Source organism: Armigeres subalbatus, chromosome 1, assembly GCF_024139115.2.
Source record: "Armigeres subalbatus isolate Guangzhou_Male chromosome 1, GZ_Asu_2, whole genome shotgun sequence".
Classification (NCBI taxonomy): domain Eukaryota; kingdom Metazoa; phylum Arthropoda; class Insecta; order Diptera; family Culicidae; genus Armigeres; species Armigeres subalbatus.
Window position 1 is genome coordinate 40543523 of NC_085139.1, and position 21841 is coordinate 40565363.

The following is a 21841-nucleotide window of genomic DNA, read 5'->3' on the forward strand; positions in this document are numbered from 1 at the left end:
ATACATTTTTATTCAATTGATACTTAACATTTATTTAAGTTTTAATTCTATCAGAATTTATTTTTAGTTTTACATATTTAAATTTATCATTTGCTATTCTGCCGAATAATAAATTAAATCCTTCACAACTCGACTAATTTCTGTTACATTAAGCACTGAGTGTATATATCTTTCTACAACCAGTTTCCACCGTTGCCAGTTTCAGCTCTTCGGCCGATATTCAGTGCCGTAAACCCGCAGATGTATTATTCGTGTACGGTAAAATATTTTCGTCCTACAATTTTTGCCGAGCTTTTGCTGGGTATGTAGTTGTGGATAAAACTGCTGACACGGATGAGAATTTGGTTAGAACGCCAGTTCCGTTACACCTGTGAAGGATAAAAATAAAAATGAATTGTTATTTATTGTAGAATAGTTTGTCGGTTACTACTAAAATTCACGATAACAAATAATTCATATTATTATTAACAAAAAAGCACAAATTTCATCAATTATTTTTACATTATATCATTGCAACATACAGTCAAACCTCCATGAGTCGATGTTCTATGACTCGATATCGACTCATGGAAGCAAATTATGTCATGTTAAAAATAATTTCTGGGCTACTGTGATGGTCCCTTCAAAGAGCTTTTCAAGGAAATTCTATATTTCCACGAGTCGATGGTCCCTTCAATATCGACTCATGGAGGTTTGACTGTATCACAATATGAAACAAATTCATTTCACTTTTTTGTATTTGATACGATGAATAAGAGTTATATCGAGAGTTACATATGAGACAAAAAACCGAACAATAATTCTATAACTTACCTGAATGTAATGAACAGTTCCTTGCTTCCCACGCTGATTTGTTTCGTTCGTCCATCCTCAACATCTGTAGGAACCAGGAACTGGTACGCTTGCTCTCTTTTGCTGTACCGTCTGTTCTTGACTACTGGTCACCTGTCACCGATAATCGATATGCATTCAGGTACCGTGCCACTACCAACAGGTAAAACGCTGGTGTGTAAGCATCGTTTATGTTCCGGTTCCATTGCAGCAATGGCACTTACCGGGCTTTATTCGCATCGAGATCCGGTACATGTATACACCACATTAACCACTCTTTCTGGCATCGTGGACCGGATGGGTTTCGTCGCCGAAAAACTTACGAATTAGCACCTCCAGATGGACATCCACTTTTGACGTTATCGTGTCCAAAAAATAAACAAAATTGATTTTGCTCCACAGTGCTCATCTGATTCTTTATCATGTTCTGAGTGTCCTCTGAAAATTTGAGCTCATTTGGATAAAAACTAATTTAGCACAAGCCGTTTCAAGTTTGCATGCAAATTAGTATGGGGAAATTTATTTTTTAATTATACTGTTAATAACGCTTCCCCATTAAGCGCAGGTTAAAAGAAAACCTACATAGCTAAAAGGAATACTCAAAAGCTTTCACTCAGTGAAAACCGCATCTTAATTAATCGTTCCAATAATTAGTAATCGAATTTAATCTATACTGTGGTTTTCTGGCGCTAATTGCATAACTCATCAACAGGCAACATTGCTGCTAGTGGCGCGAAAGATAGCACACACAAATTCAGGCTACTATGCTGCACTGCACATTTCAGTGATGCCCTGAAAGAAGTTTAACGATCATGACTAAAGATTCGCAACCTGTATTAAAATCGATTACTAATTATTGGGGCGATTCATCAACATGCAGTTTTCGTTGGGTGAAAGCTGTTGAGTATTCCTTTTAGCTATGTAGGTTTTCTTTTAACCTACGCTTAATGGGGAAGCATTCTTAACAATATAATGAAAAAATAAATTTCTTCATACTAATTTGCATGCAAACTTGAAACAGCTTGTGCTAAATCAGTTTTAATCCAAATGAGCTCAAATTTTCAGAGGACACTCAGAACATGATAAAGAATCAGATGAGCACTGTGGAGTAAAATCGTATTTGAAACAAGCAGTACGATCCAGTTGATATTGTATCAAATTTATAACGATTTAGCTCAAAAGGGACCCCTGTCCGTTTTACGACCCACATATTTTCTACTTGGGCTTACTGCTGTAAATGATCGGGAATATTGCTGTCACAAACTATGGCTTATCAAGTAGGGATGGGGCCAGAGGTGCAGTCCCTAGAAATTGACTAGCAGTGACTTCGGCAGTGGTCTACTTGGTCCACTTGGTCTTACTCAGGCGGCAGTTTTCCAATGTGCAGATACAGTCGCTCGGCCTCGGTGTCCTGGTTGAGTATTGTCGAAGGTGCGCCAGCGATGGTAAACCAACTGACCAACTATTAGTGAGCCAATGATTAAAAGTCACCATGGTATTCCACCATGTTCCTTATCATTGGTTGTACAAGTAAGAGGTGGAACTTGTGGGCTTTCCTTTCCGTGGGCTTCCATGGCTGGCGGCCATTGGTTTCAATTTTGAACTTTTGACTGAATTCCTTAAATATTAGCACGATATTAGTCATCGTGGGGGAGTTAAAACAACAACACTAGAGTACTGAATATATTGGACATCGCCGTTGGAAATAATCTACTCTACTCTACTAAATTCCTTAACAAACATAAAAACTATGCGACTGCAATCCAAAACGTTGCGATTCATCGATACCATCGATAGTTGGAAATATAGCTTGGTAGTTCTGATTCCCAAGTGTACCGGCTCCTCAAACGACGTGCGAAAGTATAGACCCGTTGCTCTAACAAACTGTATGGTCAAAATCCTTGAAAGGATGGTAAACAGACGCTTGATGAAATTCATCAACACGGAGCAAAAACTGACTATCGGCAACATGTTTTTAGTCCGGGTCAAGGAACCGGAACGTACCTTGGGGCGCTGGGACAGGTCATTGAAGATGCAATTGCAGATGGAATGCATATTGAAATCGCAACGCTAGATTTAGCCATAGCTTATAATAGGGCTTGCACCACAGGAATCCTACAACGACTCTCGTCCTGGGGAATCACTAGCAACATGCTCAAATTCTTTAACTTTAGAGTGATGATCGGAAATAACAGATCCCGCCAAATGGATGAGGAAACCGGCCGCCGGATCGATGAAAGCGGTCGCCATAGGACGCCATAGTAAGCAGCCGACTTTTTTATGTCCTAGAAATAATTTGCATCAAATACGACGACCTGAACGAGATACTCCTGCCCTCCACGCCGGCGGTAGTTGCATGCGCAGAAGCAGGAATTTTACAGTTTCGATATCGAGCAACGGCAGCGCTATGTGGTAGGACTATCAGTTTTACCGAAAGAACAGAGGACGACATCCCCAGTAGTTTCCTGATTAGGATCACGGATCAAGTCCTAACCAACACCATTGGCGCCGGTTTTCCACCAGTTTCCGGATGGCACAGACTACGGCCCAACCACTGGAACAGCAAACTTATCGGTGTGGATCACTACCTAAACCAGAGAATAAGCCAGTAGCGCCCTTATGAAACGAAAAAAAAAACGATGTTATTAAATAACTATTTCTATTGAAAATTGGGGAAATTGCAAAAAATACTTACGAAAATATAAGCGATATTAAAATCAACCGAATGATTGACACACAGGTTTGACAAAAATAACAAAAACATCGATGCTGTCAGTAATGCACGGTGAGAAAAACATGCATGATAACTGACAGCGTATTTAGTGTATTTTCAGTTGTATATTGTCAGATTCTCTGGATGTGATACACTGCGCGGCGTTTGTAATGTTCCCAAATGGGTACTTGCACAAAACTTCACGCGGCGAATGACTGTCGAAAGGTACGGCCGCGCCAAACGATACACCGCAATGCTATTCACCCATAAGAATCAAGTAAACGGGGTGCAGAAAGCGCGGCGGTACCTTTCCTGAAGAGTTCGCCGCGTGCAATTTTGACAAAATCCGACAATACCTAGGACTCCTACACACCGATTGAGAATTAAGTGCAACACGAGAAAATTGCGAGTGCCAGATCCCGGTATTAGTCCCTGTCTTAGGGCCGATGCCCACGTAGCGTCTTTTCAACTCAGTGTTAAAAAGAATTTAGCATTAAGCATCGAGAAAACGCGGTAACGCAGCATCGGTCGCAACGCCGATGCATATCTGAGTTATTTGGCCAACTTAGCTTTAGATCCTTTTTCCATAAAAAAAAATAAACGAAAAAGCAGGTTGCGTTTCAGTCTCAATTTTCACCAAAAAAAATTGGGAAAGAAAAATGAAAAAATATTTTTTCAAAATTCCGCCGCAGATGGTTTTTGGCATCACGCCGCCGACACTTTTGCATCAGCGGACTACAGCTACAATTTTGAAAACTGTTCATGTTTTTACAATAATTCAAGAAAAATCTCGCTTAACTTTTCAAAAGGTCCTAAGTAACAATTTTTTCATGATTTAATTTGAATACTGCAATCAATAGCTTCCATGTTTTTCTATTGATTGCGCTATTCAAATTAATTCATGAAAAAAATGTTACTTAGGTCCTTTTGAAAAGTTAAGCGAGAAATCTTCAAAAGAATGTCTTGTGGATATTCAGGAAAAATCCAGTAAAAAAAATTCCTGTAAAAACTTTGACCTTACTTCATACAATCCTGATAAAGTGCTAGCATTCAGAATGTTTTTTGAACAATTTTCTCTGGAAAATTTTGCTTGTAAATTTTGCTACAAATTGGTCATGAAAAAAAAAAACAAAATATCGCCAGTGTAAATGCCGAAAAAAATTCTATGTGAATTCTGTCTGAAAATTCAAAACAGTCTCGTGGGAAATACATATAATTTTCGGTGGAAAAAAATGTTCATATTTTCATATTTTTTGCCTTTCTCGTACAACCAAGTTGTACCGAAAGGCTATCATTTCACTCTGAAAACGAACTTTTGATAGAAGCCTCTGAGACCCATAGTATTATATACCAATCGACTCAGTTCGACGAGCTGAGCACATGTCTGTCTGTCCGTGTGTATGTATGTGTGTATGTGTGTGTGTATGTGTGTGCGTATGTGTGTGCACAAAAGCTATGAAAAACATTAGACAACTTTTCGTATAGTAATCCTTAACAGATTTTCTCGCAACAAGTTTCATTAGACAGGGGACAAAGCCTTGTTGATCACTATTGAATTTGATAACGATCGGTCATTGCGTTTGAAAGTTATGAAGAAAATGGTACATCGGACCATATATACTCCATATAAGTTTGGTGTCTCAACTAAATGCGAGAAAGGCACCACCAACGCTAGGTGGATTAATCTGGGTTTTTTACATTCTAATGAATTTCTTCGACAAGTTCTTCCGAATCTTCACCAGAAATTCTATTTCATTTCCAAAATAAGTTTTTCGAACATTTTGGGGAGTGCACTTCAAAATGTTTAGTCTCCAGTTAGCCTTACGACCAAAGGCATAGGATTGCCAATCCGGAGATGACGAGTTCGATTCTCGTTCCTGTCTAGGATGTTTTCGGGTGTCAAACATTGTCGACATCCTAGGTATAATGTATCCTTCGTACTTGCTACACAAGATATATAATCGTACAATTGCTGGCATTTAAAACTTTCAATTTATAACTGAGGAAATGCTAAAAGAATAAACTAAGTTGAAAAGCAGACCAACTTCCAGTTGGAATATGGAGCCATAGAAGAAGAAGAAGACTTCTAAATTTTTCAAGAAAAAATCTTCTGAATTTTCATGAGAAATTAAATAGCCAATGCCACATGAAACACTTTGATATTACCGTTGATTTTTTGTTTTTGGATTTTTGTTTTCAAATTTGGAATTTTGAAATGAAATTTTTTACGCTCTTTGTGAATTCTATCACATTTTTTAAATTTTCCAAATATTTTTTTTATTCGAGGCATTATTTAGAATTTCCACGGAAGAGTCTATGGATTATCTTCAACAAATACTTTGGATTTTCAAAGAATAAATCTTTAGAATTCACAAGGTTCGTGTTTTTTTTAATTTGCACCATAAATTCTTCCAAAATTTCATGGGAAATTCATTCTTCTTCGGAAAGTCATTTTGATTTCTTTGTAGGTTCAGCTAAACATTGCTTTAAATCTTTACCATGCAAAGAAGCACAAGAAATGATTTAAAAATTTTAAGGAATTTTCACATCAGAAAATCTTTAAAATTTTGATTTAATTTTCTAAGGAATTCCTATTGGAATTGCTTCTAAAGTACAACCTTCACAAGTACTACAAAAGTGCAATTTTTTCGTTATTTCCACTTGTAAAAACATCGAAATATCCTCGGAAATTCATTATTGGTGTTTTAGATGAACTTTTCATCGATTTTCTACTGGAAAATCTTAGGAATTTCCATCCGAAATATTTTGGTATATTCCAAATAATTTCTTTTGGAAATTAAAAAACTGCTGAAAATTTCTAAGATTATTTTTGAAAAACGAAAAAATTTCCATTGGAAATTTAGAAGAATTTCCTTTGAAGATTCATTAAATTTGCCCAGGATTTTGAAAAAAAAAACTTAAGAGATTCTGTAAAAAAAAGTAAGCTGGATTTTTTTTTCTAATTTATACCGGAAGTTCTTCGGAATTTGATGTTTATTGGAATTTTCATCGTAAATATGCATTTAAGATCCTTCTACGGATTCTTCTAGTTCTTCAAAATTTCTACCGAACCTTTTTTAGGAACTTTTCCACAGAATTTCGAAAAAAAAATCGTTGAAATACTGAAGATTTTTCCGTGGAGACTCCGCACGGTTACTGGCGAAAACCCATTAATGGGTAAAAAAGTATACATTTTTTGATAGCATATGGAGCTGTCAAAAAAGGGGTAATATATAAAGTGCAAAAATGGGTGAAAAAATACTCATCTTATGAACCAACATGGAGTTGAAAAATGTGCATTTATTTACCCATTAATGGGTGAAAAAATAGTTGTGTTGAACGAGGTGATTTGAAATACATTTAATTTCTTGTCGGTTCCAATTTTCTTTTTTTTGCGAGGAAAATTAAAATTTACGAGCTCACTTAAACGTAAGTAAAAGACATATTTATAATACTTTCCAACAAAATTGAATTTTCTAGTGAGGAATAAAATCTTCGGTCCTGCCACATTCCTGCCTAACCAAGTGCCTAACCGAATCGAAACAGCAGTTCGACCCGAAATGTGGCTGACTCGGGACAATTTTTGGAAGCAATCCATCATTGCATGCAGCTAGAGACACCAGCGGCCGGAGCGTGGCTATTTTTATGTTTCATTTGAAGCAAGATCATGGCAGATAGAAGAAGATCCTCCACAACCTGAAATTCAATCTCCCAAGTGCGGGGTTGTGTTTTTTATGCAATAATATTTCGTATTGCATAAAAAACACAACCCCGCACTTGGGAGATTGAATTTCAGGTTGTGGAGGATCTTCTTCTATCTGCCATGATCTTGCTTCAAATGAAGCATAAAAATAGCCACGCTCTATGTTTCAACATGAATTATTGAACATAACTGTAAATTACGAATAAAATCTGAATTTCATACTGTTTTTTTATTTACTTTACAATTGTCTTTTTAAATCTGAACTACAGCACTCAAATGTATTGTTGAAAATTGGTATTTATTTACCCATTTTGCCTGAAAATCACCACCGGACGATGGGTAAAATAATACCCATTTGTTGACATAAACATGATTTACCCATTAATGAGTAAAACGGTTTTACTCATTAAATGAGTAGTGGCGGTTTTGGCGAAAATGGGTGCCATAGTACCCACTAATGGGTTTTAGCCAGTTACCGTGCGAAGAATTTCTTCTAACTATTCTGAAGGGTTTCCCTTGCAACTCCAGAATAATTATTCTTGAAAATTAGGAAGATCTTGGAATTTAAAATTCATCCAAGCAATACATGTAGGCAATTATTTAGGATTAAGAAGCCTAGTTCTTATGATATTGAATAATTAGGCTAATTGATCGAAAAATTTAATAATGCACCTAATTAGAACATTTAGGTGCATTTTTAAATTTTTCGATCAATAATGCACAAAATTCTAGTAGTGCGTATGAAAAAGGTTATGACATAGAGAAGCTTGCATTTAAAAAAATCTACATGAAATTCTAAATAAAATGCTTTTAAAATTCATAAAAGGGTTTTAGAACTAAGGAGAATCCTGCGATATGAAAAAAAGTGGCATTGTTCCAGAAAAACACTCCAATTCCTAAAACAATCTAGGTAATAAATAGTGTTATAATAACGATTGAAATTGAATTCCAAAACAAATCTCAACCCTTTCAGGACGGATGGGTCATATATGCCCAGCGTTTTAGATTGTCTATTAAATCACAAAAGAGAGCTAGACCACCATTTTCTTCAGTAAAATTGTTCATCTAGATATTGGTTTTACAGAAAAAAATATGGGAGCTCAAACTTGACTGACCCTGAAAACTCAGTTATCCGAAACTTTGGGAAGATTTCGATTCTAAGAGCATGCAAATGAAGTTGAAATGTTTGAATCATTCTGAACACTCAGATAAGATGGGTCATCCTGAACGTTAAGCCAGTGATTGCTCTCAAGTTCAGCCCACGACTTCTCGGGTGATCAATCATGACATTTGTAATGTCCTCATCATCGGTATGTACCCAATCCGATGAAATAAGCATATGATCCTAATTTCCATTAACATGAGATCTAAGAGACAAGGTACCCAAAATTATCTTGAGTCAACATCAAGCTGCACAATGACTATGCCTTTTTGTAGGGCCTTAGAAGCACTGGGTTCACGGACTTGGATGATTAAGTAGTTCAAACAATACGACTTCCAGGACGTTTTTTAAAACCTAAAAGTTTTGTATAACCTAAGTCGAGTCAAGTACGAAACACTGAAGACGACCTTACTGTTGAGGTCGAAATACGTATCTGTCAAGGTACAATCAAGTGGTGGAATTAAATGGGAAGGTACAAACTCGTCTTATGACAAGTAAAGACATTCCATTAAAAAACTCAACATAATTTTTTTAACTAAAAAGTCTGTACTGCCGTCATACGCATATTTGCCCCATGTTTGCTGGGATTTCCTATGTATATGGAACAATTATGCGTAGAACGGCAGTGTAGTAGCTTGTACAAATAACAATTGTCATATCAACCCAATGGACCTAATGGGATATTATATCATACATCATTCATAATTTGGTTAATTGGATAAATCGAATGATCCGAACTCCAAAATGATAATTGATCTATAATAAATTCATTCTTTTATGAGTCGCTTATGAAAAGACCATTGACTGAAGCATATTCGAGATATGGAATAGAAGTTCCTTGGGAAATTATTCGAAAGACATCAGAGTGACCGAGAAAATATGTTTAGTATGGCATCATTGGATTCCACGAGTCAATATCAAAATAAAATTTCAATGAAGAATTAGAAATTTTGAGAGATGAGCCAGCTCTAGATTATTTATCAGAGAAAAATAGAAATTTTCCATAATAGAATTGGAAATTGCCAATAAAGAAATCAGGGTATGAGTATTAAATAAATATAGAATTACTGCAAATAATGCAAAATTTCCATAAACAGTTGAAAATTTTCCACAAAACAATAATAAATTAGCACTTGTAAAAGCAAAAATTGCAATTATGTATTTAAAAAAATCACCAATAAAGAAATTAAAAAATATAGGGATATTTTGGAAAATTTCTAAACCATTACAAATTTTTCTCGAAATTTTTATAACATTTTCGCGAGTCCGCATTTTTTGGTATCCTCCTGATGCATCGAAGGTATGCGAGTTCTAGATAACCTAATACCTGATACACATTACAACATGATAACATCATAAAAATCTTCGAAATAATAAAAATTTATAATTTCCATGCTGGGTTTTAGTTTGATTTTGAATCAGTTGATATTGTCCATCTTCAAAATTGATCGGATTAACCATATGTTTTAGTTGCATAGGTTTTTTTTTAATTTTTGTGCTTGAAAAAAAAACCACGTGGTCAAAGGGGGGGGAAGGGGGATCTGCCAAATGACCACGATAGACCACATGGGGGGAGGGGGGGTTGAAAATCTTCAAAAATATGACCACGTGGTTTCTGGATGGCCCCTGGACCACGATTGAATCACGAGATTCAAATATTTTCCAATAAGCCATTTTATAGAAAGCTCAAATGACAGGAGACCAAACACTAATATTTACATTTTACAAGGAACATTTGCGAAAATGAAATGAAATGATGATGATGATGACGAAATGATGATGGTTTACATGCAAATTTACCAAAACAAAGACCGAGCCGTCCACTCAAAATTTCGATCAGCTGTTCGAATCTGTCTCATAAAATGGCTTATTGTTTTGGTGTATGAATGCGTCATTTTATCTACGGATCAATCCACTTTGCAATTTCGGCGCCTTTCTTGGCGCCAACATGATAATTTCATTTAATTGAAAATTTGAAAAACATGAATAGAACACTGCTGGGGAAACCAGCGGTTTTGTTTTATTTGGCTTCAGACTCAAACTAGAATAGTGGTCGAAAATTTGGAATGAAACTGAATCACTCCTGATTTCACTCTTAGGGTCTGTCTCATTTGGAGAATTAAACTTAAAAATGACAGTTCGAAAATTAAAAAATCACCCCGTTATAAGAATGGCTGGTGCTACCCAGCAATTCCAATAGGACATCGATGGAAAATGATTCGATATCTGTCAAAAGTAATCTTGCTCTGTGAGCAGGGTTATTTGATAATTATTGAAATGTCACTTTTAAGTTTAATTTCAGTTTAATTATCCAATTGAGACAGACCCTTAGAGCCATTGTTAAGGCTGCCTCACACCTCGGGAAAATTTTCCAGCGGATTTTGAGCCCCGTGTATTTTAAATGGGGCCGGGATTTTGATTTTCCGTGTCCAAATTCCGAAAACATCGCATATGCAAAAATGCATGGGGAAAAAATCCGCGAACCAAATTCCCGAGGTGTGAGGCTACCTTTATCTAATGAGATCAGGTGGAATGGGCCGAGGCTTATATTTTCGAATTTTTGTCAATAGGAGATCGCCAGTTGCGTTCTAGCAAAAATTCCGCTTGAGGCCCTTCCTAAATATTTTAACAACAGCCACTACACCTGACGGTATAATTGCAATATTTCCATTATCAGGCGACAGGTGGTGTTGCTGTGTGTTTGTATCAATGTAATATTGCATATACACTAGTGACATCTGCTGTTCGATATCGTAAGCTTTCAATGTTCCTTCCACACACACGAGGTGGAGAACAGTCTTAAAAAAATTGAAAGTATACAGTAGGGTGGCTCAAATTAGTATGGGAAAAACTTTTTTCAATTTTTTTGATGGGCCGCCCTCTTATTCGGTTCTATTTGATGCCCTGATGCTCTGGACAAAATTTCAGCCAAATCGGTCAACGTTTGGGCAGTGCTAAACTCGTTGGAAGTTTATATGCAAAAATGTATGCAGAAACATCCCAAAACAGTGAATTGCAGTTGGACGTCACAACTTACGATAAAGAACTATGATACTCACTCAGTTCTTGAAGAATTTAATACAGAATGCTATGCAGAAAACCGCGAGAAGATTAGAGTTTGCCCGGCTAAGTTATTAGCATTTCTCTGAAGTGGGGTTTGAGCAAATTTCGTTTCTTTTACCTTTGAAAAGAAATAAATTCACCCCTACAACACTCCAGTAAAATGCTAATATCTTTTCCTAAAAAACTCTAATCTTCTCGCGGTTTTCAGCATAACATTCTGTATTTAATTCTACAAGAACTGAATGAGTATCATGGTTCTTGATCGTAAATTGTACCGTCTAACTGCAAATCACTGTTTTTGGATATTTCTGCATACATTTTTCTATATAAACTTTCTACGAGTTTAGCACTGCCCAAACGTTGACCGATTTGGCTGAAATTTTGTCCAGAGCATCAGGGCATCAAATAGAACCGAATAAGAGGGCGGCCCATCAAACAATTTGAAAAAGTGTTTTTTGAGCCACCCTAGTATACAGCTAGAATTTAGTATGGAGGTACAATGAAATCTCTTTTATTGTTTAGAACTGTAAAACAAGTCGTGGGAACAAAAAATCTAAAAATTATCTGTTGCTTTTTGACCTAGGTTTCACATTGATGCGATGCGTAGTTAATGAGAACGGATGATTTGTCCATACAAGGAAATTCATTTTACTTTAAATGTTGTGGCGCCATCTCGTTCAAACAGCACCTTTGTTTTTGCCTTATTTATAGAACGGCTTTGCACAATGCACAGTCTGGGAGAACGCGGATCTTGTTGGAGAAATCAATATTTCTGAGGTCCACCACTCTGGCCCGAATGGATTTTGCCAGCCGATTGCAACGCATCCAAAAGGCCACCTTACACCTCGGGAAAATTTTCCTCCGGATTTTGATCCCCATGCATTTTAAATGGGGCCGGGATTTTGAATTTCCGTGCCCAAATCCCGAAAACATCGCATATGCAAAAATGCATGGGGAAAAAATCCGCGGACCGAATTCCCGAGGTGTGAGCGCTAGCAGCCTAGTATGTTGGTACTGCTTGCGAGTGACATTTCGTAAATAGATCAAATCTTTGGTTAGTCTATCAATGGTTAGGGTGTTGCTGGCCTGCCGAGCCAACAGCGCTCGTAGAATTCCTCCGGTGTTGCCGGATGATGCTGGTAGTCTACGTTGTCGTCGATGCGCCTTCGAAACCGACCCCAGGGGCGCAACTGTGGATGAAGAGATGTGGCCTCGAGTCGTTTATTGTATCAAATTGTCGATTCAGTGTTCTGTTTAGATATAAGTTCAGCGTGCACTGCATGGTTTACCCGATTGCCTTCCTTTTTGTTCTCCGTTACCTTTGTCTAACTACTTCATGGACTGTCCGCAGTAGCTTGACCACCAATAAGCCATTTGATGAGACAGATTCGATCAGCTGATCGAAATTTTGAGTGAACGGGTCGGTCTTTGTTTTGGTAAATTTGCATCTGCATTCCATTTTCGCAAATGTTCCTTGTAAAATGTAAATATTAGTGTTAGGTCCTCCTGTCAGCTTTCTATAAAATGGCTTATACCCTGTTCTCCATCCTTGTAGTCAGTTATTTATTATGCACTGAAGTCGTTTTTTGACGCGAAGAATAAGTCAAATCAAATCCTTTTTACGCGACTTCATCGACATCCGAATTTTTACTGTTCTCCCGACCTTTTCAAAAAATCGCGTTAAAAATATTTTTCAATAAATTTTGCAAAAAAACACGTTAATTCCCCAGTGCCCAGACCCCAGTGTATACTGATTTCAGTTTATGTTCATTTACATTTGGCATTTGGGTGCATCGTGCATCTTATGATCTTATGGTGAACTAACTTGTGATCGTCGGACCCAATTTTACCGATCAACTGCAACTTTGTAACTTATAACAAAACTCAATCTTTCTATTCAATTTAATGTTTTGCACATAGAACTGCTAATGTTTCTCATCCACTTAATGTGTGGTCGTTCTCTAAAGCTAGGTGCTAAGTATTTAGTCTGTGTCAATTCTGTTTTCTTTTTATTCTGACGATTTAAAAATACACCAAATAAGCACTTCATTTGAACAGACTTCTTGAAGATTTCCTCAACATTTTTCACTGAATAAATAAATGAATTATTTAAATTATGCTAAACAATTGCAAACACAATCCTTCACACGCCACTGTCCCCAATACTACCGGTTGTGAAGGCAAAACAGCGTACCAATAATGGCAAGCACGTAAATCGTATCAAGAAAGCAAAGTGCTTTTCCGGAAAATATGCCTTGGAGCAATCTGCGACAGCAAAAAAAGGACACCAAGCTGCCCCGTGTCATAGGGCCTGCACAATAGCACTGGAACACAGGCAGAACCAGAAGTTCGGACCTACATTTGCTTTGCCTCGCGCGCTCCGCTTGTTAGGTCATTGTTGTTTGAATTATGATGTGGCCTATCCGGTAGCTTCCGGTTCGGAATGGTTTGTTCAGAATATGTTTCTAGAACGGCACTCCTTAATTTCGCTAATGGCGGTGGCCAAAGGGAGGGGTTGTCATAAATTAAGGTACTCGCTCATTTCTGCCTGGTTATGGGTTTATCATTTTTCTGCGGTGTGGCGATTTTTATCCGGAAACGTATCTATCAGGAATTATTTATTGAACAAAACCATGTTGGCAACGTGCTCTGATTCCCCTGCCAAGAATCCAATTTACTTTGCCAATGACAAATGTTTGTGGCCTACATAAAATTCTGTTTCCAGGCACGTCGTCGATTCTGATTCAACTACCGGAAAATCGAAGCACGAGAGATAGACTTGACAGCGTTGAAGAGGTGCTCGATAAGTTGCAAATCATCCGGAATCGGAATCAAACGTACCCTATGTAGACGTACCAAGATTTCTCTTGAAACCCACTTGAATTATTTCAAGTATGGAAACAATCTGCTCCCGTCCCAACCACATCTATGAAAGACTTGTGATTCCAAAAGTAGGCAGATGTGCCGATGTTTGCCTCAAGTTCTTCCGAGAGGAAACAATCAAATACATGTTAATCAATTCAAATATTTGCACCTTCTCGCCTTCGACTGTTTTGTTCCACAAGGCGCCTCTCGTTTTGAGCGAAAAATTCCTCGGGGCTTGTTCGCCTGGGAGTAAAGAAGAAGAATAAATGAAACAAACAAAACCGAAGGGGCGCAGATCGCAAACTACATCCTACCCCCGAGTTCCATGCCTTCACGTGTCTTTCGGGCAGGAGGTCAACAGGAAGCTTACCGACCTACCATACCGACTTTACTCTGACAGGTTACCGTCACTTTGAAGCTTCCGTTTCCATACTTCCGTTCGAATGACCCGGACGGAAAAGCAACAAGCAGTCAAACGCCATGGAGCGGCAACGGAATCCACAGATAGGCAATTCCAACAGGAGAAAACAGAACAGGTACTTCACCGCCATCATCTCTCGGCACCGTGATGTCCGCCCTGGGTACAGTCTTCAAAGATGGAATGCGGAAGATAACAATTTTCAAATAGAAATTCAATTTCGTTAAAACATCTCGACAAATAATGTTCACTATCTTTTGCAAGCTGGAGGAGATGGCTGAATCGACCGTTCGAAGGAGGTCAATGGGGTGGAGAATGTTTGACCCCGATGACTTCCTCTTGACATTGATGCCATACTGCTGCATATCTTCTGTGTTTTATTCATAATAGGCGATTCATGCAGGACAGCATGCAAATGTGGGATTTTAAATAATTCAGATCAAAATTAAAGCTTTAATTTTTAACATCTTATTAAAGTTGAAGTGTCAAGCAATAATAATCATTTTGATATCCCTAGGGATAGAGACTCGAGAGAAAATAATGATCTCACCCGGGGAAATTTCTTACGTAGTCCATCCTAGTTTCTCCTTCTTTCTCCTTTTATAGAAGCTTCCCTGAAATATATTGCCATTAAATACTCAAACTCTCAAATACAAATATCATAATATTAGGAAGTGATTCAAAACTGGAACAATTCTTCAGAAATTCTTTCAGCTTTCGCAAAAAAAAGTCAAGATTTCAAATACAAATTTGATACAAATTTGCTGGAATCTTGTAAAACTAGCAGAAATTGACTAGAAGGCCGTTTCAGGTTTACTTTTCTAAAAGTATAAATCTGTTTGGGGTCTCCAGTAGTCTTGCGAGCAAATGCATAGGATTGCCAATCCGGAGATGGCGAGTTCGATTCTCGCTCCGGTCTAGGATGTTTTCTGGTTGGAAACTTTCTCGACACCCTGGGCATAGTGTAACCATTGTACTTGCCAAACAAGATACATACTCATGCAATGGCGGGCATAGAAAGCTTTCAATTAGTAACTGAGGAAATACTAATAGAATAAAGTTGAAAAGCAGGATAAATTCCAGTTGGAATGTACACTGCCGTAAATAAAATATGGAAACTCATAAGTTATGCCTTATGAAACACTAAAAATTCATTTTATAATCGTTCCATAAGGCTACTATGAAATTCATAATCGTTAGTATTAATTGCATACATTTGCCTTATGAATCCCATGCAAAATGATTATGAATAAAAATCATAAGGTAAACTTATGAAACAATATGTCATTTCATGTGTTCATCCACAGGAAAATTTTCAACTCGGTGTTTTCGTTCTTTGCATCCCAGTCAACCATATTTGGCAAATTTGCAAATAAATTATGCAGTGCCACGGTTTTGGACAACCTTTCGTTATCAGATACAGGTAAGAAGTTGAACCAGAAATGTTGAGAGAATTGGGAGAATGTTGATCTCCGATATTCAAATCCCTGTGCTGTGCATCCGCGGATGCGTATTAAAAAAAAAACAATGGACTTATCAATAACATTTTTTCGGCTTTTTCAGCAGGTCCAACGAGTGGAGTTTAGAGACCACAGAAAGGAAGCTGCTATATTGATGCTTCCTGCCCCCTTGCTGCAGGAAATCACTTTACATCAAGTTAGTCCACTCACATCAACGTACTTTATACTCCTCCTCCTGAACTGTGAGTCCTCAAAAGATGAGAAGTTTGATGTAAGAATTCTTGGTCCATCAGAACGTCGGCTCCAGGGGCACGTTCACCTCAATTCGGGAGATTTGTGCCATGTGGTATGCTTGTTCTCCTGCTGGAGTTTCAGAGACGGATAAAAGAAGCATGTTTTTTTTGTCACGGTGATCAGTTTGGAACAAGGTGAGTTTGCTTTAGAATTCCTTATTATTAAATTTGAGTTAATGTACACTTTCTCACTTATTCCAGATATTAATCCAAAAATAGAGAAAAACTTAGTATCATACAAGCATTTTGCCTTCCAGAATATATATCGCAAGATGGCTGGATCAATCAATTGAAAGATTTATTCGTAGCTAGCCAAATCTGTATTTCCTACAGGAACTGTTCGGCCAAAATTTAATCAACATAACAACCATCGGTGGCATCGTAGAGTCTATTTCAGCCGAGTGTGTAAATAAATCTCTTATGATTGTATGGTTATCAGGAAGTGGCATTAACGTTTTTCAACGTTACTGTGAGGTAAGTTCATAACAAATTTTTCATTCTTATTCAAAAGGACGTCGATTTGTTTATTGATGGCACTCCCACGCAAGTCAACACTACCAACAGTTAGCCGAAGCCTCCATCTACCTGTCTGTGGTGATGGTTTCCGTGTGAGTGATATCAGATTGGACAAATCGATGTTAAAATCATTGTTTACAAAATCACATAGGGGAACAGACTGCTTTGGCAGGTTTTGTTCTATTATTGGCAGGGGGGTTTTTGTCGACCGAAATTTATGAAATTTGGCCACAATATTCTTTGATATGCAAAGAATGTTTGAGCCAAATTTGAGCATAATCAGTCATAAAAAAACCCCTGACAATAATAGAACAAAGTAGAGGCCTTGATAAGAGAAACGCGGATAGGAAATGTAGCTCTGCCAACACTGCAGCCAATCTTCTTCATCAAAGAACAACATATGAAAAGGAAGAATGATTTATCCAGGTAAAATTTTACATATTGCTATTCAATGTGTTCACATCACATGACAATCGAATCCAACAAATAAAACAATTGCATTTCATAATCTATCATTGATTTGCAAAACAAATTAAAAATGCATTTAAAATTGGTTCATTCATAAATGGTGTTAAATCGAATTTAGCCGTTTTCAGTATTTGAGCCGATGTTTTGGTTGCTTGACAGGTCTCTTGCTCGATTGGCTGCTGTTTTTTGACGGTTCGATTGGCGGCACATGTCAATCCGCGTTTCTCTTATCAAGGCCTCTAGAACAAAGCCGTCATTACCCCTACGTCCTTTGAAAAAGTGCCCGAGAATTAATAGACTTTAATGATCTTATTGCAGGTGCACGCTTAACGTTGAAACTATCTGCTGTGATGAAGTTATGTGGACTGTGATATCGGTACCGATTAGACGGACTTTTTGAGTGCCATACAAAACCAGATTAAAGAGTCCACTACTCAAAAGGTGGCCCTTTTCGGCTATGGTAGGAGCGAACCTTGGAGCAAACTGTCTGCAGGTCTACATGACGATCAAGAAGGCCAGCAGCAAACGTCTCCAATGCATGCGAGATGTTTCGAATGATTAGCTTCTGGAGATTGGAATCAATACTATCGGCTCGACCAATTACTGATTGTTTCGAAGCGCAAATGCGGATGAAGTTTGGCGATACGATTGATTAGTCTTGGCGTAGTGGTAGTAAGAACACATATACCACCAGATAAGAAAGTATATGTTCATACGTCGAAGAAACGAAGAAACAATTAAAGAATCTTTCTGACAATAATCATCGAACACCAAATATTTGTCGCATCTCAAGTAAGTAGTTTCCTTCATTTATTTATCTCTTTTTAGTTACTTCATGTCTACTCACACATTCTTTCAAATTCCTTTTATGAAGAATCCCCGCATATGCGTCTTAGCAGTTTCTACGATCCTTGGACATGAATGTGTTTTCACCAATTTCTTTTCTCTGTTACAGCCTGCAGTAAACTGTGAATAAATATACGGCTGTCGGAACGTCGTTGATAAGCTTATTGATGAAGTTGTCGGCATTAAGCATTAACACCCGCAGTCTTTATGCGATGAGCGCAACAGTTCAATCATAATTATAAGCACCAATGTTAATTTCAAAACGAAGTTTCTTATTGCAGGATTCCCTTGTCCAAAACTGTATGGATTATTTATAAAATAATAATTATATAAAATTACTTTTTATTCACTAAAGCAACTTTATTTTATTTTCGCTGAGATAAATGATGGATAAAATATATATTGGAATCGTAAGAATTTCATTAATCCTACTTATGAAATTTCATAAGGTAGCTTAATGAAAATCGTAAGGTAAACATTAGATAAACATATATGTTTATTATGGACCTGGTTCATCCAAAGTTCATGCTGGTTCATAAGAATGCCTTATGATTTCCAATCCGATTCCTTGTGGCTAATTTTCATAAGGTAAACTAATAAACTTTAGAAGGTATTTTACGTGAGTGTAGAGCCATAGAAGAAGAAGAAGAAGATAAATCTGTTAATTTGGGACACTTTTAGATCGAGTAACTCTAAAGTTTTTCAATAGTACGCGATTAAATTTCCGAAATCATATTACAATCAACCACGTGGCGGCCGAATTTCCAAAAATTATCAAAGTACCTTTTTTCTGAAGGTATGTTTTTCGCTTATTTTATTGTTGCGAATAAAACTTAACGTATGTGTAGATTTTGAACCGCAACAAAAAACGAGCGCCAGATAAAGCGTTTAAGAAAAATGTACTTCCAGAAAAGCTTTGATATTTTTGAAACTTCGGCCGCCACGTGGTTGATTAGCACGTGCTATTTGTACCGCGAGTAATTTATTCGCATCTACGAGAGCTTTGGAAAATGGTTCGCGAAAGTTGTCATTTTGTTGCAAGGCAGAATACCCGGATAAAAAATATCATTAAAATATCATAAATTTTATTGTTACAACACCATTTAAAACATAATTTTTACCATTGAATATAATGGAATTTTGACAATAAAATCACATGAGAAATAATGGTTTTCCACGATAAAATGAATGGTAAATGGGACTTTTACAATTAAAAAGGGGGGTTGTTATGTATCTTTACAATAAAAAAATCGAAAAATTTCCATACAAAATTCGGAGCAAAACAATTGATTTTACGGTTCTTCAATGGGATGATTTCGAGCGACAAAACAATAGAAAACATTGTGTTTTAAATTTTTTCAATTACTGTTTCTATTGTTTTACAATAGAAATACAACAGGATTTAAAATACATTATACTCCAATATTACAATAAAAATACAATACAATTAATTGTTTTACAATTTTTTTTATTTTCAAATTAATTTTAATTCAGTTAAAACTTGATTTCAACTCATTTTAACTCGCATTGCAGTTACTTGGCTATGGGTGCATAAACCTGTGAAAAATGTAAATTATTAAAGAATGTCAGTTTTATTAGAAGTACGTCGAGAAGAAAAGAAAAAATTACCTGCATCAGTTCTTATTATATCCCGTTGGTAAGATTGGCCAATGGTAGCCACTGAACGATTTTGAATCAGTGAACAGCAAGCAGCAGTATTTTATTTATCATAAGCTTCATTTCTGTAAAGGAACAAGGATACATGTTACCAGGTATGTCATCAGGTATTATGAAGATACAATTTTTATTTATTTTTTGTTCGGGATGAACCATTGCGTTCATTATGTCCATTGAACTTTTGTATGTAGTATAAGGTGCCTGCCAGAGCAGACGCGTCTACGCGACGCCGCGCGAAAACTGTACGCAAGGGAATAACAATCAAAAATAAGTAGCTGTTAAATCGTATCCAGCTTTCCACGCACGGTAATGGCGGCTTGTCGGTGTGTAAAAATCAATCGGTCACTGTACGTTTTAACACTAGCTGGAGGAAAACTCACCGGCGAAAAGGCCTTTTTTCCCTTCCCCTCATCCAGGAACGCCAGTGAGCTTTCCTCCAGCTAGTAGCAAAAAGTACAGTGACCGATTGATTTTTACACACCGACCAGCCGCCATTACCGAGCATGGAAAGCTGGATGGACGCTTCGCTTCGCATCGCACTTCGCGTCTACTCTGGCCGCACCCTAAGATTATAATCTTAATCGTATACGATTACCGGTGGTGAGTATAAACCGTTTGTCAGCGCAGTATCATTATTTGGCATTTTACCGGTCGCTACTAAACGCGCTGCTAAAACAGTAGCGCAGCTGACTGGTGATTAAATTTAACAGCGCTGCTATTTGATGAACTATCAAACGTCGAACGTCACCGGTACGGAATGCAGCCACCAAAATGATAACCGAAAATAATGACCGAGTCGAAAAAGAGTGACTAATCCAAAATGACAGCACTGATCAAAATATTCGCTCCCAGTAATGATGCTCTAACGCGCACTAACACTTTAAATACTTACCACGGTACAGAAGCCGTATAGTGATCTACCGCTTGCCCAGCAGCAGAAACTGTAATGAAAAAGACACTTTCTGCACCATACAGTTTCATTATTTTCATCTCTTCACTAATTATAAACAAAACTGTACATGCTCAAACGAGTTCAGCCATTCTCCGAGTCAAATGATAAGCAAAAGTTTTTGTTCCCTTTCATTTTTTTGAATTAAAATTTTTCTTGCATAACATTTCTAGATCTGCAATATGAAAATATATACTTGAGAATCGGTATAACATTTTTAATCAATTAATAAGCAAAGCTATTGTAATTTTATTGTTTTCAATTGTTATTTCATCAATATAATAAATTTATGAAATATTTCAAAATTATATTAATACAATTACATTAGACGGATTTCCAGATCATCCAATGGGTTATGTCATACAAGTTACTGTAATTTTTTATCCGGGTATCACAAGTAAGTTATGTAGCGTACACACGCTCAAACACGTTGAACCAACATTGACTCCGCCCCCAAGAAAATTCTTTTGTTGCTGCTCTGCTTTGCCGTGTGTGAAGGATCCCTAGTTCGAACAACCATTTGACAGTTGGCGGCTCGATTGGAAAAAATCAAATCGGTTTGATTTTGGTTTGACCTGTCAGGGGCGGAGTCAAAGTTCGCAAAGTTGTGTTCAAGTTGGTGTGTCTGTCGTTCGTGTGTGATATTGTTGGACGAGAAGAATAAGTTGAGTTTCGCGGTTTGTAGAACATGGTCAATTAGGTTCTGCAGCGTCTGAACGTAACCTCAATCTGGTGACAGGTCAGTAGTACTTCTTGATGGACTCAGGGGCAGCCAACCAATCACGACCTCGACCCTTGTCGGAGTCAGTCGAAAGTACTACTGAACTGTCAAAAAAGTTCATTCGACGAGGACCGAATTCATTCGTGACGTCATGCT

General features: G+C 37.3%; 1 protein-coding gene and 3 long non-coding RNA genes across 7 annotated transcripts in view; 2 read left to right on the top strand and 2 right to left on the bottom strand.

Moving 5' to 3' along the window:
* Positions 1-21841, top strand: part of LOC134224630 (leucine-rich repeat-containing protein 24) — an 820149-nt gene that overhangs the window by 768724 nt on the left and 29584 nt on the right. The window lies entirely within an intron of this gene.
* Positions 30-3666, bottom strand: LOC134224594 (uncharacterized). 4 transcript variants are annotated; one of them, XR_009982994.1, is made up of 4 exons: positions 3527-3666; positions 3263-3447; positions 814-2449; positions 30-368 (listed from the first exon to the last, which is right to left on the bottom strand). It is a non-coding gene; the product is annotated as an uncharacterized LOC134224594 (long non-coding RNA). The 4 variants fall into 4 exon arrangements; XR_009982993.1 differs by having other exon boundaries at positions 814-3116; XR_009982995.1 differs by having other exon boundaries at positions 814-1181; positions 2061-3447.
* LOC134208304 (uncharacterized) lies at positions 16508-18629 on the top strand. Its single transcript, XR_009978606.1, has 4 exons — positions 16508-16643; positions 16710-16982; positions 17811-18284; positions 18448-18629. It is a non-coding gene; the product is annotated as an uncharacterized LOC134208304 (long non-coding RNA).
* On the bottom strand, positions 19800-21027 carry LOC134208305 (uncharacterized). Its single transcript, XR_009978607.1, has 3 exons — positions 20908-21027; positions 19968-20080; positions 19800-19895 (listed from the first exon to the last, which is right to left on the bottom strand). It is a non-coding gene; the product is annotated as an uncharacterized LOC134208305 (long non-coding RNA).